This window comes from Arvicanthis niloticus, chromosome 13 (assembly GCF_011762505.2).
Source record: "Arvicanthis niloticus isolate mArvNil1 chromosome 13, mArvNil1.pat.X, whole genome shotgun sequence".
Lineage (NCBI taxonomy): Eukaryota > Metazoa > Chordata > Mammalia > Rodentia > Muridae > Arvicanthis > Arvicanthis niloticus.
Genome location: NC_047670.1, coordinates 20,819,028 through 20,832,892, shown reverse-complemented (window position 1 = coordinate 20,832,892; position 13,865 = coordinate 20,819,028). Strand labels below are relative to the sequence as shown.

The window sequence follows — 13,865 nt, the reverse complement described above, 5'->3', positions numbered from 1 at the left end:
TTAAAATAAATATTAAGAACATTTTTAAATTAGATTTAAATCAATCCACTGGAGGCTAAGATTACAGTTTTAAGTAACCCACTAATCAACTCTCCGATTTTCATGGCAATAAAGTTACTGGCAAGATTTTGTAGAGTGGTCGAATGGCATCAACCACAAAGCTCTGTTTGTAAGCACACATTATCACATTAGGGCTGCACTGTTTTGATTTTTTTTTTTTTTTTGAGAATTCAATTGAAGTTCCAATCTTGAACTGATCTGATTAATACCTGTGCTAGTAGTGATATTTTTCTTTTAAAGTAACTCAGTGAAAACTTTTGGTTCTGAAAAAAACTCAGAGAAAAATTTCCATTTCAAATTCCAGATTCTGCAGTTCCAAAGTAGGCTAGGACAGCACCAAGGCATATGCAATCTACAAGAGCCTAGGTGGAGAGAAGAGATAGAAAGTCAGAGCCTCCTGCTAAGTTCTCTGCTCAACAGAGGGAAATTCACTCTAACTACAGAACTTTAAACCTCAGAGGTGCTCACACTGGGTACCCTGCAGGGCTGCAGGATAGCCTGCCCTCTACCTGTCCCTTCCATCTATTAGTTTTGCTATCTCACTCATTTGTTGCCTACTTGCAGACTGTTCATTACCTTGAGACCTGCTTCGATGCTGTGTGGAGAAAATCAATTTATCAACTCTGAAATAAGCAAAAAATCGAAACACAGAAACAATTTGCCTATGCTTCTCTTAACCTTAAAAAAGTAACTTTCTAGATGTGTTCTTGCACATTCAAACCTAAGTGTGTTTAGTGTTTATAAGGTTAAACAGCTGGCCATGTAAATACTAAAGAAGACTTAAAATTCATAGGGAGTTAGACATTCTGCTTGACCAAAACATAAATAAATAAAATTTATGTATTTTCTACCTTTTATGGAAGATTCTAATGAGTAAAAGAGGATAAATTATGAAAAGATTTCTCCACTCTTCTAAATTATCAGTTTATAAATTTTACAGCATAACAATAAGCACTCTTCTATGTGGAGTAAGGCAACAAGGCTGTTCTCACAAGACACTGAGCAAATCTTCCCTCTCTCCCCAGCCTTTATAGTTTCTGATCTTATAGAAATTACTCACAAGTTGCAAGTATCTTCAGGTTTCTTTAATTGGAATCCTTTCCACAACTCCTCTATCCTCCTTTTGAAGTTCAGACAATATCTATTCCTTATCCTCTTCTTCTTCCTCTTCCTCTTCTTCATCCTCATCCTCATCATCCTCTCCCTCTTCCTCTTTCTCACAGATTGGACATGTTTCTGAGGGGACGGAGAAAAGAACAAACTAAGTAGACTCAGAGATTATACTCAACTGTTGTGGCCCCCGAGCTGCCCCATGTTAGATGCCAAAAATGTCAAGAACTGCACTAGCCCATGTTTGGGGGCCAAAATGTTGGGGTCTGCTCTATCAATGTTGGAACCCACACTGCCAAAAGCTTTGGGGGCTAAGTTTTAGAGCCCGCACTGCCCCAAGCTGCTCCAGTCAGAGGATTGGGGTTCAGCAAGAGAGAGAGTGAGAACACGAGGAATGGAGTCCAGACAGAGTGTGATCCAATCCCGTTTATTCTTCAGTCTCTCTTCTTCTCTCCAAGTCCCTAGTTCCAAGTCCCTAGTTCCTAGCACCTAATCCTAGTTCCAGTTGCTAGTCCCTTTCCCAGTTCAAAAGTTCTTTCTCCAAGTGCTAAGTGCCTAATCCAAGTGCCTAAAGTCTAATACTCTGTTCTTCTGAGTACTAATTCCAGTTCCAAGTTCTAGTGCCTAATATCTAATTCCAAGTTCTTCCTCCAAGTGCCAAGTGCCTAATACCTAATTGCCTGTCTCTAGTCTCACGTGCCTACTCCAAGTGCCTAATACTTAATAATTTTTCTGTCTACCTCTTGCCTTTTATATGTCTCACTTCTAAGCCACACCTTTAAGTCATGCCCTTAGGTCTTATCTCTAAATCTGATCTCTAAGTCATGCCCTTAAGTCTTATCTCTAAATCACACCTTTAAGTCTCACACACCCACAGGAAAATCCTGGGTATCTAAAACAAGATGTTATCAGAGTGTGGTCAGCTGTTGTAGGCTATTGTAATCAAATCTCTTGTCAGGGTATATGGCTCAAGATGGCTGCAAGGATGATAGCCGCCTTCTGTCGGCTCCCCACACTCAACTATTAATGTTGAGTTTAAAAATTGTGGTTGTGGAGCATTCTGACCTCCTGCAGTCTTCAACTCAATTAACAGAGAACTTTCTAGAATAAAAGGCACAATCAGTGGTAGATAAAGAAAGACAATATAAATAACAATATTTACATTTTCTCAATAGCAATCGATATTTTTTTTTCCTAGCATGGTGTCCTCTGAGCACATTCTTCTGAATATTTGCAAGCACAGAACAAAGAGAAACAATGCATCCCAGAACTAAGACTTTGTAATTCTTTGGTCTTTAGTTCTAAATTTGCTTTAGTAACTATTTCTCTTCTTTCTGTGTTTGCCATCTCTATTTTTCCAGCAAATTTCTTGCACACAGTTCTTGTTAATTGCCTTTGTCTACTTATAGGTGCCAATCTTTTATGATATTTGCTTTTCACAAAACTTTAGGCTCTATATTCAATCATCATTGCAGCTCTGATTTGTATTTTTTAACTTCTCCCAACATTGCCTACTTCAATATCCCAATTCAGTAATCTGACCAGGCTAAATTGGCTCTGGAAGTTGGTCTTACCATATGGGTTATTGATCAATATGCTGATTGGCTACTCTGTGTCTAAGGCTAAACCTAGCCCTCTATGGAGTCTCATATATGGATTTTATGGTTTCACTAGATAAAATGACCAGCACTCATTGCCCTTTCCACGGTTGACTGTGAATGCTTTTCTTTTAGAAGATAAGGAGGCAAGGAGTGCAAAACTATCACAATCAATGAGATCTTTGCAATAATACAGCCTCTTTCCTTGTTGAATGCAACAGAGTGGTAGTTGACAGTCCCTATCTCAATTTACCCATCCACCCATTCCTATGAGTGTGACTGCTAAAGGTGTAGAGTTTGCCTCCTGTTCATGGAACTAACTGCCTTACTCCAGAGCACTCCACACTTCCACCAATTATCTTTTTTGTCCTACATAATTTTTGACATTATATTTATTTTATACAAATAGCATTACCTTAGGAATTTGTCCTTCAGTGAAGTCTTGTTCTTCTTGAAGGAAATACAATCTAAGAAAGCTGCTCGATAAGCCAAGCTTCCATTTTGACTCTCTTGGACATAAGTAATCATCTGGCTGCATTTGATAGTAGTAATACGTACTTAGCATGTATATTTCCAAGTCTAGAACATAGCCTCTATTTTGATAACAATCATAGTAGCATTCAAAGGGTAATGCATAACAGCAAAAATCATCTAATGAAAGAGAAATCTGGGCTGGTGAGATGGCTCAGTGGTTAAGAGCACTGACTGCTCTTCCAGAGGTCATGAGTTCAAATCCCAGCAACCACATGGTGGCTCACAACCATCCATAATGAGATCTGATGCCCTCATATGGGTGTCGGAAGACAGCTACAGTGTACTTACACAACATAAATAAATAAATTCTTTAAAAAAAAAAAAAAAAAAAAAAAAAAAAAAAAAAAAGAAAGAAAGAGAAATCTACCACACACAGAATTAACTCTTGTGAGGAAATTAAATGAACTATAACTAGCTCATCAACTGACTTATACTAACCACATTCTTTAAAAGAATTTTCAAGACCTCTTCTGGCTTTGAACTGTCAATCTAGTTGGAACCAAAATGAAAACATCCTTAGGTTAAATCTAAGGCAGCAAGCTAGTAATGTTTTCCATCTAGAAACAGTAGATATGGAAGCAAAAGGAACCAAAATAGAAATTTACCATTTGTAACTAACAGAATCTGATATTATATTTCAATTCAACTTAAAACCAAATAGCTCTTCAAAGATTGATATCTAGCTATAAAACATACTGTAGGATCTATATCTGAATCTTGTAAAAAGCTGTGTCAGGAGCTACCTTGCAGCTTCCACAGCTGCTCAGGAGGGGAGCATGTCTGCAACTGGAGCCAAAAAAGTGAACATGGCCACCAAGTGCGACCAACTGATTCCTGTTGCATGTAAATCGTGTCCCTGTGGTTACATATTTATTAGCAGAAAACTACTAAGTGCAAAACATTCAGAGAAATCACCACCGTCTACAGTAAACAAGCAGAAGCCAAGAGGAGGTGAACAGAGAGTTAGGCAAGAGAAGATAAATTCTACAGTAAATAAAGATTCAGAAAACAGAAAGAGATCTAGAAGTAACAGCCATTCAGATCATATCAGATGAGGAAGAGAAGACCTAAAAGTACATCTGCCAAAAAACATGAGGAAGAGAGAGGAAAACAGGAAAAGGAAATTGACATCTATGCTAACCTCTCTGATGAGAAGGCTTTTGTGTTTTCAGTTGCCTTGGCAGGAATAAATAGAAAAACTATCAATCAAAGACTTATTCTCTGATATTTGTCTTCAAAATCTGTTGCCACTTTCTTCAGGATTACACCAACAAATTCTCAGCCGGTCGTGGACTCTCAGGAGCACTCAGACTGTGTGAATGAGGGCCATTGATGGCTTTCTCTGTTTTCTAGTCTGTTGTCACACTTTGGGAGCAAAGCTGTGGGTTTAGACTTTGCTGGATTTCCTTGTTTACCAATGACTATTATCAGTGTTTTCTGTTGGGATAATACTAGATGTATTTACAAACAAATAAAACTACCAAAAACAAAACAACAACAACAAAATAAAAACCCAGAAACTGAATAGGTATTTACAGATTGAAGGGTTAGGAATGTTGGTGGAAATACACAAGGTAGAACAGCTGACAGGCTTGGTAGTTTTCAGGTTCGCATCAGAGACGCAGTGTCTTCAGTCCTGTCAGGAGAGTGACTTTTAAATGTATGTACTTCAGGATCTCACCATTAAAAGATTGCATGTATACAATCCATTGACTTTTAATAAATTGGTAATTGATATTTTATTGAATGAAGAATTAAGAATATAAATTATAAATTCTGTCTTCAATTGATCTTTTTGGGTGCTATTTTAATGATTTAAGGTAGGAGTTATATTTTCAGAAACTTTCTAGACAGTTTGGGTGCTATATGAAGAAAAACATTTAAGGCTATATCATATTTCAGATATAAACACCTTGGTTTTTTTGAATGTTTATTTATTGGTTTTTAAAAAACTTTTTCTGTTATCAAGATGGTGCCTGTTAACCTAAACACAGATATATTTATTATATAAATTGCAAAATATTTCTTAGTGACTTGGAAACAGTGATATTTTGTGTGAATGGATGTTCATTTATACGTAATTCTGGTAGTTATCTAAGCTATTACTTCATCCTGGAAAAAAATAACCCTTAATATTGAAAGTGAGTAGATTTAAAAAAAAAAGGTGTTTCAGATAACTGATGTATATCCCAGTTAAAAATATTTTTTTCAGAACAAAAAATTATTTATGAGGTAAATGTTTCTTCTTATTCTATAAATAACTTTTTCATAATGACTTGATTAAGGGACACTGGATTTTATTCTTTATTTAAAAACATGAAAAGCTTACATGTCAATTTAATATCATTGCCAGTTTAGTGTATATCATTAATACTACTACTTCTGAAACTCCAAAACTGTTTTCTTTCACTATTTGATTAGCACACTATTATTAGTTTGGCTTCTCTAAAATAACTATTAAAAGGATCAAATTATCAATATTTCTGCTGGTTTCTTATGAAATATAGAATAAGTCTGAAATTTTCCAACAAGATTCATCTTTTTTCCTGTTCCAACTTCTGTACCATAAAAATCTCTAAAATTCTACTCATTGTTTCTCTCTACTGAAGTTATCACAGTGATAGCTACATGCCAGGTCACTTGCAACTAATAAAGAAAAATCTTTTATCAAACAGTAAAGTCAACACAGCAAAAAGAAATACCATTGGCCATCTATAAAATAAAACACAGATTATGCACATAATTGAGGAATGCATTTATTATGCAAATAATACATTGGTCTTTGCAAAACTTAAGATTCAATGTTTACTAAACATCGTTTCAGTTGAATATAGAAAATTGATCTACTTCTCATCAACTCTACCTGCTTTCCTAAATGAAATTCTGTGAAGTCAATAATGTAAAACTGAAAGATGGTTGTTCTATCCTGCAGTGAAGATTCTACGCGGAAGTCCAGTTTTGTCAATAAGAAGGATTTGTGAAAGATCTCGAAGTTGAATAAAACTTGGAAGCCAATGACCTATTTCATTTCTGTTTTCTGTGGGCATGTTGTCAAGGAGACATATCCTGTCTAGGCTCCTTCATGTTACTCCTCTGTTTCTGAACTCCATGAGGTAAATAGACTTTTCTTCCTTGTGATTCCATCATGCTCTGCCTTACCACTGGCTCTGAATCAACAGAGTCAAAACTGAACTGAAAATTACGACTCTGTGAGCCAAGATAGACCTTTCCTCCTTCAGTTTATCAACTGCATATTTGGTCACAGCTTTATCCTGATGTGGCATGGTTATTTCAGTCCTTAGCTGTGACAGTGGGGGGTAGGGCTTCTAATCAGCAAGTCTGCCCTTGTTTTTTTCTGTGTCTTTCTTGAGAAACCTGTCTAGAGAGACACTCTTTCCTTATTTTAGGACTTTTTCTGCTTCAAACAGCAAGCATTTTTGGAACTGTATTCTAGCTAACAGGAAGAACAGCTTGGGAAAGACCAGCTTAAGAATAACTGGGGCCAATCACAAATTTTGAATTAGAAGTTTGAAATAATTTCCAAAAAGCACAGTCATCAAAGATCCAACTTTGTTATAGCTTGCTGTGTCTTATGGAAAGGCAATAACTGATTAATCGTACTGATAGGGAATGCAGCAGGGAGCAGAGAGATGAACCTTTGAAGTTAAGGCAGGAGTATACAATCTAATGGGTCCTTAGTTAGGGAAATAGTTTGAAGACAGTCTGAGAAAAATGTAACTAAATCAAAGAAAAAACTTCTCCTAAGATAAAGATCAAAGGTCCCTGATCATCCCTGAGAGTTCAGTGTGCCAGGACTGGGCAGGTAGTCCATGTTAAGCTAGGATAGGTGGACCAGTGAAAGCAGAGCAAGGACAATGATGATCATGGAAGGAAGGTGACCATCCAGAACTCTACTGTCAACTGTGCTATAAACTGGCTAAATAAAGTGTCCAAAGTTTTGGACACTTTCCTTAGTCTCTGAGCCTCAATTGGCATGATTGTAAAATATGCATGTTCACACTATACATGTAAGGACTTTTTATTAGAAATAATGTGTGCAAAGTCTCTATGGTAGAACATGTTGTGTGTTCAAAACTTAACTACATCTTCAGTTTTTAATTTTAATATCCAACACAGCCTTTAAAATAAACACAGAAGCAGAAAGAATGAAATACGAGAGTTGAAATATAGGAATGTGAAAAGATAAATAGCTAGAAATAGAACCAGGAGGACTAACACAGCCTCATGAGCCCTGGGACACGGGGGAAAGGGAAATATTTTCCTATGGTGAGAAGAAAAGAAATAAAGTGGGCTGGGGCCATGTGGGATCTCAGCCACGTCCTCCTGCTGTGTTGACATCAGATGACTAGGCCACTCAGCAGCTGGGGAGCGTTTGATGGTTCCTATTATGATTCTGTGTCCACTCAAAAGTTGCCGATAATTTTCCTTTTGAGCTTTTTTATAGTTCAAATTGTTTATTGTACCCTTTGGAGGAAGTATGTATTAGTTACTAGAATGCAAGAAGGTAGAAGAGACACAAAATAAAAAAGATGCCTCCCATAAAAGTTAGCCATGCTGTGGAAGGGAGAAACCTCATATAGTCCCACACCTACACAGAGAATGACAGGCAGTGAAGGGATGCTGAGAGAGGGAGAAACAGCCTGCTCCAGGTGTGTATCTCCTAACTGTGGACTGAGCCCACTGTAACAATATATTAATCTGCACGTATAGATATAGGTATGGGTATGAGTATGGATACGGATATAGATATAGATATATAAATATAAACTGGACCATCAATTCAAGAGAAAGTAAAGAAAGAAAAGTACATTAGAGGTAGAAAGAAGTAAAAATGATATATTTATATTTTACTTTTTGAAAACTGAAGCTTTTTAAAGCCCTGTTAGATTATCCACACTATTAATTAAATCATAGCTACTTTTTTCATTGAAATTCGCCATGGGAAAAGGTGCAATGAGGGATCTTATCCTTCTTCTAAAGGTCTGAATTTAGAAAATACTGTCATGATTTATAATGTGAACTTCCTGGGTAAGCCAACAAATCTCTATGCTTATTTTTTTCCAACATAACTTGATGTGTACCATGTTCACAGGCTGAATAGAGACATAGCTTCTGCAGCCAATAAAGCATGATGACAACAAATTCACTGAGTTTAGTCTGTCAAACCATTGGTCAGTTGAGTGCAAGAAAACATCACAATGATTCTACCATGTAAATCAGGCTTGTTTGTATATAGACAGATCTTCAATTTCCTAGATAATTTAATTTCCATCTTTCTAAAAGCCATGTCAAAATGGTATAATATATGCATCTGTCTTATAAACTCTTTAGATGCAGATTCAACTAGAGGTTTAAAATGGCTAGTCATGTTCAATGAAGTTTAATCTTCATCCAATGACATTCACCTCAAAGAAAGTTGACATTAATTGGACACAAGGAGGTCTGAACAGTAAATCCAGAGCTTGGCTCAGAACTCTGGGGTTCTCTGGGAAATTAAGACTTCTGGACACTTCAGTTGATATCAACAAACAACACAATGAAATGGATCTAATTTGGAGACCTGGATTACTTTAGAATACCATTCCACAAATCTTCAACAAATTGAGATTCAGCAAATCAGGTACCCAGAGTGAGCTACATGGTCTTGAATACCTACCTGGTTATGGCCACTCTAGATCTGTGACTTTTTTGTGACAACAGAGAGGGATTTTTTTTTTTATATAAATAAAGTCTAGTTATACATGCTATAATAAAGTCACTCATTACTTTGACCAAATATCCGACTAATAGTAACCTAAGGAAGAGACAGTTTACTTGGGTTTACAGTTCGAAGGTCTAGTCCATGGTGGCACACAGTCCTTGCTACAAGAGCACAAAGTCACTGTCACATTGGGACTTAAGTCAAGAAGCAGAAGAATAGAAATGCTAGTACCCAATTTGCTTTCTTTGTGTTCAGCTGGAACCCCAGCCCATTGGATGGATTCATGGTCAGTCTTTCCTCCTCATTTAAACTTCTGTGGAAACATCCTCTCTAGGAAACTGTCGAAGATATTTCCAAGGAGATTCTAAATCAAATTAAGTTGATGATGGAAATTAACCATCAAGATGCCAAACTTGTCTCAGATCCTGTGGTACTTATTAACACTAGTTTAAGGCTTCAAAGTTGACCTTAACTCATCTCTGCTGAAACAATGCCCTCCCCTTTCCTCAATTCAAGGGTTCTCTCTTACCAACCAGTATGATAATAGATTTATTCCCAGTCCCCTAGAAATCACATCCCTGTGCATAAAAATAGTTTTGCAAGAGTCCTGAAGCATTTGGAGTCCCTATTTTAAGCAACAGCAACACTGGCCTTTTTTGTCTCTCAGAGTTTCTCCTTTGACCTCCTACCAGGGTTCAGGGAAGCCAGTGTGTCTGATGTGGCAACTACATTGTCCCTGTAAAAAGTGGGCACAGTAAGAGAGATCATGTGGGTAGCAGCGTAATTATTTTGTGCTTGAAATATAAACTCTTGTGCCTGAAGTCAGGTCCCTGGCAACCTCTTCTTTCCCAATGCACTGCAAAAGTGCCAAAAATGTCAGCATGATAGCAGTTCTATTGAGTATGATTATGATTGATTATGATTATGAGTGATTATGATTATGATTGCTTTATTTGGTTTTGTGGTTGCTCTTTTTGTGAAATCAAACTCAAGGACTGGCATGTTGCAGGATATTTAATCACAATATGAACCCCAAGACTCTTATTTACTGGAAAAAATACTACTTCTAGCTATGGTGTGTCTCAGTCCTAGCACAAATATTTAATCCAAGAGCTTTCTGCTTATTGTAAAGAGGATTAAATATAGTCAACCATAGGTCAAGAGGCAGAGCAAGCATCCAGTTAACAGGAAGTAAGCATAGGAAAAAAAACATGGGGAGTATGAGGAAGTCAAGAGCATGGATAGAAAGAAAAACAGGAAGTAGAAGGGAAAAAATACAGAGTTTAAGGGTTTTTGAGACAGCATAGAAAAGAAGAACTTTGTGGGAGAGGGTGTCGGTTGAGGAGGAAGGTCAGTTGGGTACTTTCTCTGCCTCTCTGAGCTTTCACCTCAGCATCTATCTTCTGAGTCTTTATTTGTAAAAATTAAACAATTGAGATTTTGTTTAAAAAATAACACTGGCAGAGGCAGGACAAATTCCACTACCAAACTTTTTCCCTAATCCTTTTATTTTTCTCTTGTTTGTTTGGAACAGGGATTTCCCACAATCTGACCTCAACCTTGTGAACTTTGGCTTGACTACTGATGCCGCTTTTATGACCCTCCATTTGCCTCTTCACTCCCTCATCAACTTTCCTGTTTGATCTTCTCATCAATTCTGAAATATATGTTGTATCTTAGTACTAGATTAAAACTTCAAAAGTATACCCTCATTCTGATTTGACCCAGCACAACAGTTTACTTAAATGTCAGGTCCATAAATAGTTCAAGCAGATATGTTGTAGCAATATAAATGTAATTTGATTTGAGATCAAAAAGGAAAATGATAGAATTATTTTATATTTGGTGTTTACAACATCACAGGTACCACAGTAGGTACTTTGTTTACCATAAAAGGGGGGGGGTATAAATGATGGATAAGAGCATCTGTTTAATATTAGCTACTAGGTATGGGACTCAGTATGGACATTTATTAGTTTTGAAATTAGAACAAATGACTATGAAAAGATTTTCAATTTTCTCTTTAAAACAAATTTCTCTTTAAAACAAAATTGCAATTATCATATAGCCTAGAGCTATTTTAAAATTTAACTAAGATGCCATATATAAAAGTGTTAGCAAACATGGTGCTTTTAAAGAATGAATGCCATGCAGCATATCAACTTTTAAAAACACAATTATTTGCATATGCATGCAGGTGTATATGCATGCACACATACACAGACCACAATGCACATGTGGAAATCAGAAGAGAGCTTATAGGAGTCTGGTCTCTCCAACTTCCACATGAGTTTCATGAATTAACCTAGACGTCTAAGCTTAGAAGCAAATGGCTTAACCCATGGCCCCATCTCTTGGGCTCATCCAATTCTTACTGCTGGCAGTTTTTAATCTTCACTGATGAGGACAATTATTCAGCTCTACCATACAAAAGAAATCGAAGGAAAACTCTGTAATTTTCTTGCTGACTTCACAAGTATAAGTTGGCTCAAAAGGTTTTCTTTCTGGTTGCAGAACCTGAATTCTGATGTTCATGTTTGACTTTCTGTGGTCCATATGTGTTCATGGGGCTTCACTGCCATGAGTCTATAAGGGATAATTGGTCTTTATAATTATTATTTAGCTTCTTATATAATTTTAATGAAGCTACACAAGGCTTCCTGGCTCTTACCTATAAAAAACAAAAATAAGATACGTTTTCCTGGTGTTTTGAGGAGGATAAAATGAGAAACAGCATTTGAAAACAATATATAAAGTGTGGCTCTCTTAACACCAGCTATGTGTGAAGAGGTATTATTTTTCTAATTAAAGGATAAATGTGATTCTTAATAGATGTACCCCCAAAAAACATTTACAAAATATTTAAGTGGGCAGCACTGCTTTGTGGACCTTGTATTCTAACCCTGGAAAGAAATGTCTTAGAAGATATAAAACATTTGCTCTCTGAGACATCACAGGAATCTTAATCCCTGGGGTTAGACACACTGAGACCCCTGCTGACCTCTGCACCAGGAACCAGAGACTCCCTTGACCCAGCTCCCTGGTCTAGCCCATGCCACTGCAGTCACTGAATTCCTTTATTCCATGCCAGTTTCTCTGTCCTTTTTTATTGCTCTTAAGTAATGACAAGTGACTATTAACTTCTCTTTGGGAATATTTTAGGAGTCTGCAACCATGTTATACCTTTCCTACCCAAAATCATGGCCCTGCTCAAAGTTCTTTAACTAATTCAGCAAGTCTCCATTTGACAGTCAAGGAAGCCAGAAGCTGGTTCCAGCACTAACTTCCCATCTCTTTCCCTGAGTCATACCTCATTGTTTCTCTCAACTGTGTTTTTGAGTATACTACCCCCACCTATCTGCAGACCCTAGCTACGTTCCCCACACATTCAAGTTCCTAGATCACTTTTTCACAGCATGCTCCCTGATTCCAGTAAGAAAATGTGGGTTCTTTCACCGGAGAGCCTCATGTCTCCTGTTATTTATACATTACTAACAACCTCTAGTCTTATAAGGGGAAAAAAAAAAAGCAATTTTCTTTACCCATCTGCATCTTCTAACTTAGCATCCTAGGGACTGCAAGGGGCAATACCACATGGAAAGCGTGCGTACATTTACATCTTCGTTAAACATTAAAGCATGAGGGCAAGCAGCAGTGGATAGGCTGGCGAGGCCATCAGAATGTGGACCTATGCAGCATTTTAGCAAAGGAAAGGCGTTTTAGTAAATATGGCCAAAGGAGGCAAGTCTGGGAAAGTCATAAGAAAGTATGGTAAATACGTGTTACTTGATCCCTAGGGAAAAGCATTTTTACACATGGAAATTTTCTCTACACAGGAAAATATGTGTCTTATTTTGGGAGCTTTGCTCGCCTACACCAAATGTCAATGGCATTTAACTTAAAATAATCCCTATATCACAGAGGCATATTTTGGCAAGACACACGTTCTGGTGCTGGTACATTGCATGATATTCCTACATATAGATTGCTTTGATGGATCTCGAACTTCAGATCTTTTGACTTCATCAGTTAAACAATGCTCTAAAGGGATTAAAAAAAAAAAAAAGAAAAAAGAAAAGAAAAAGATGAGGCTTTTCACCATTCAAAGTGACTGGGTGTGTGACTGAGGTTGGAACTGCACAGTCTAGAAACACCAACACATTTACCATGTCTTCCAGAGAGAAACATAAGCAGTCACTAAAAACTTCTTTACCTAACTAAAATATTTCTGTGGCTGAGTGGCTCACTGTTCTCAGACAGCAAAGCTATTTCTATTTCTTAGTTTTAACATCAGAATGACAGTTCCGGGACTGGGAAGGTCAGCCTGCAGCTCAGGAACCAGGTGAATGCTTAGCACAGCCCTAACCCTTGCCCAGAAGCTGATCTGTAGTGAGTAAACATGAGGAACTATGGGAAAATGCCAGCCTGTGCATTCCCAGGTTCCCAGAACCCTACAGAGAAGCTTCAGAAGGATATGTTTTAGCACTCTTGGGAACTACAAGGTAACTACTCTTTCCCAAGGTCCAGTCAACCATCTAAATGTGTGAATGGATAAGAAGCCACATTGATATCCCGAAAAAGTGAAGGGAGGGTCACAAGAATAAAACTATTTCAATGGGTAGTTTCTGTCTGCATATTGAATATTGATACTTACGGAATAAGTGTTATCTATTTGTGTATCCAATCCTATAGTAGGGGAGATATAATAATGATGGTGATAACAGCCATAGTTTCTAAGCCCAATAAACTTCCAGTTATGGTGATAATTTAGGTTTAAAAAAATGTTGAGTATTAGCAGATGCTGGATGGGGTTCTTCCTGAATTTCCTTTCTCCCTAAAGC

General features: G+C 37.2%; 1 long non-coding RNA gene and 1 pseudogene across 3 annotated transcripts in view; one reads left to right on the top strand and one right to left on the bottom strand.

Annotated features, from left to right (window-relative positions):
- LOC143434070 (uncharacterized) overlaps positions 1–13,865 on the bottom strand; it is a 69,034-nt gene that overhangs the window by 16,621 nt on the left and 38,548 nt on the right. For all 3 annotated transcript variants that reach the window (XR_013103261.1, XR_013103262.1, XR_013103260.1), the window contains exon 3: positions 1,121–1,296. This is a non-coding gene — a long non-coding RNA (uncharacterized LOC143434070). The remainder of the gene's footprint in view (positions 1–1,120; positions 1,297–13,865) is intronic.
- Positions 4,079–4,556, top strand: LOC117718397 (UPF0547 protein C16orf87 homolog pseudogene; annotated as a pseudogene).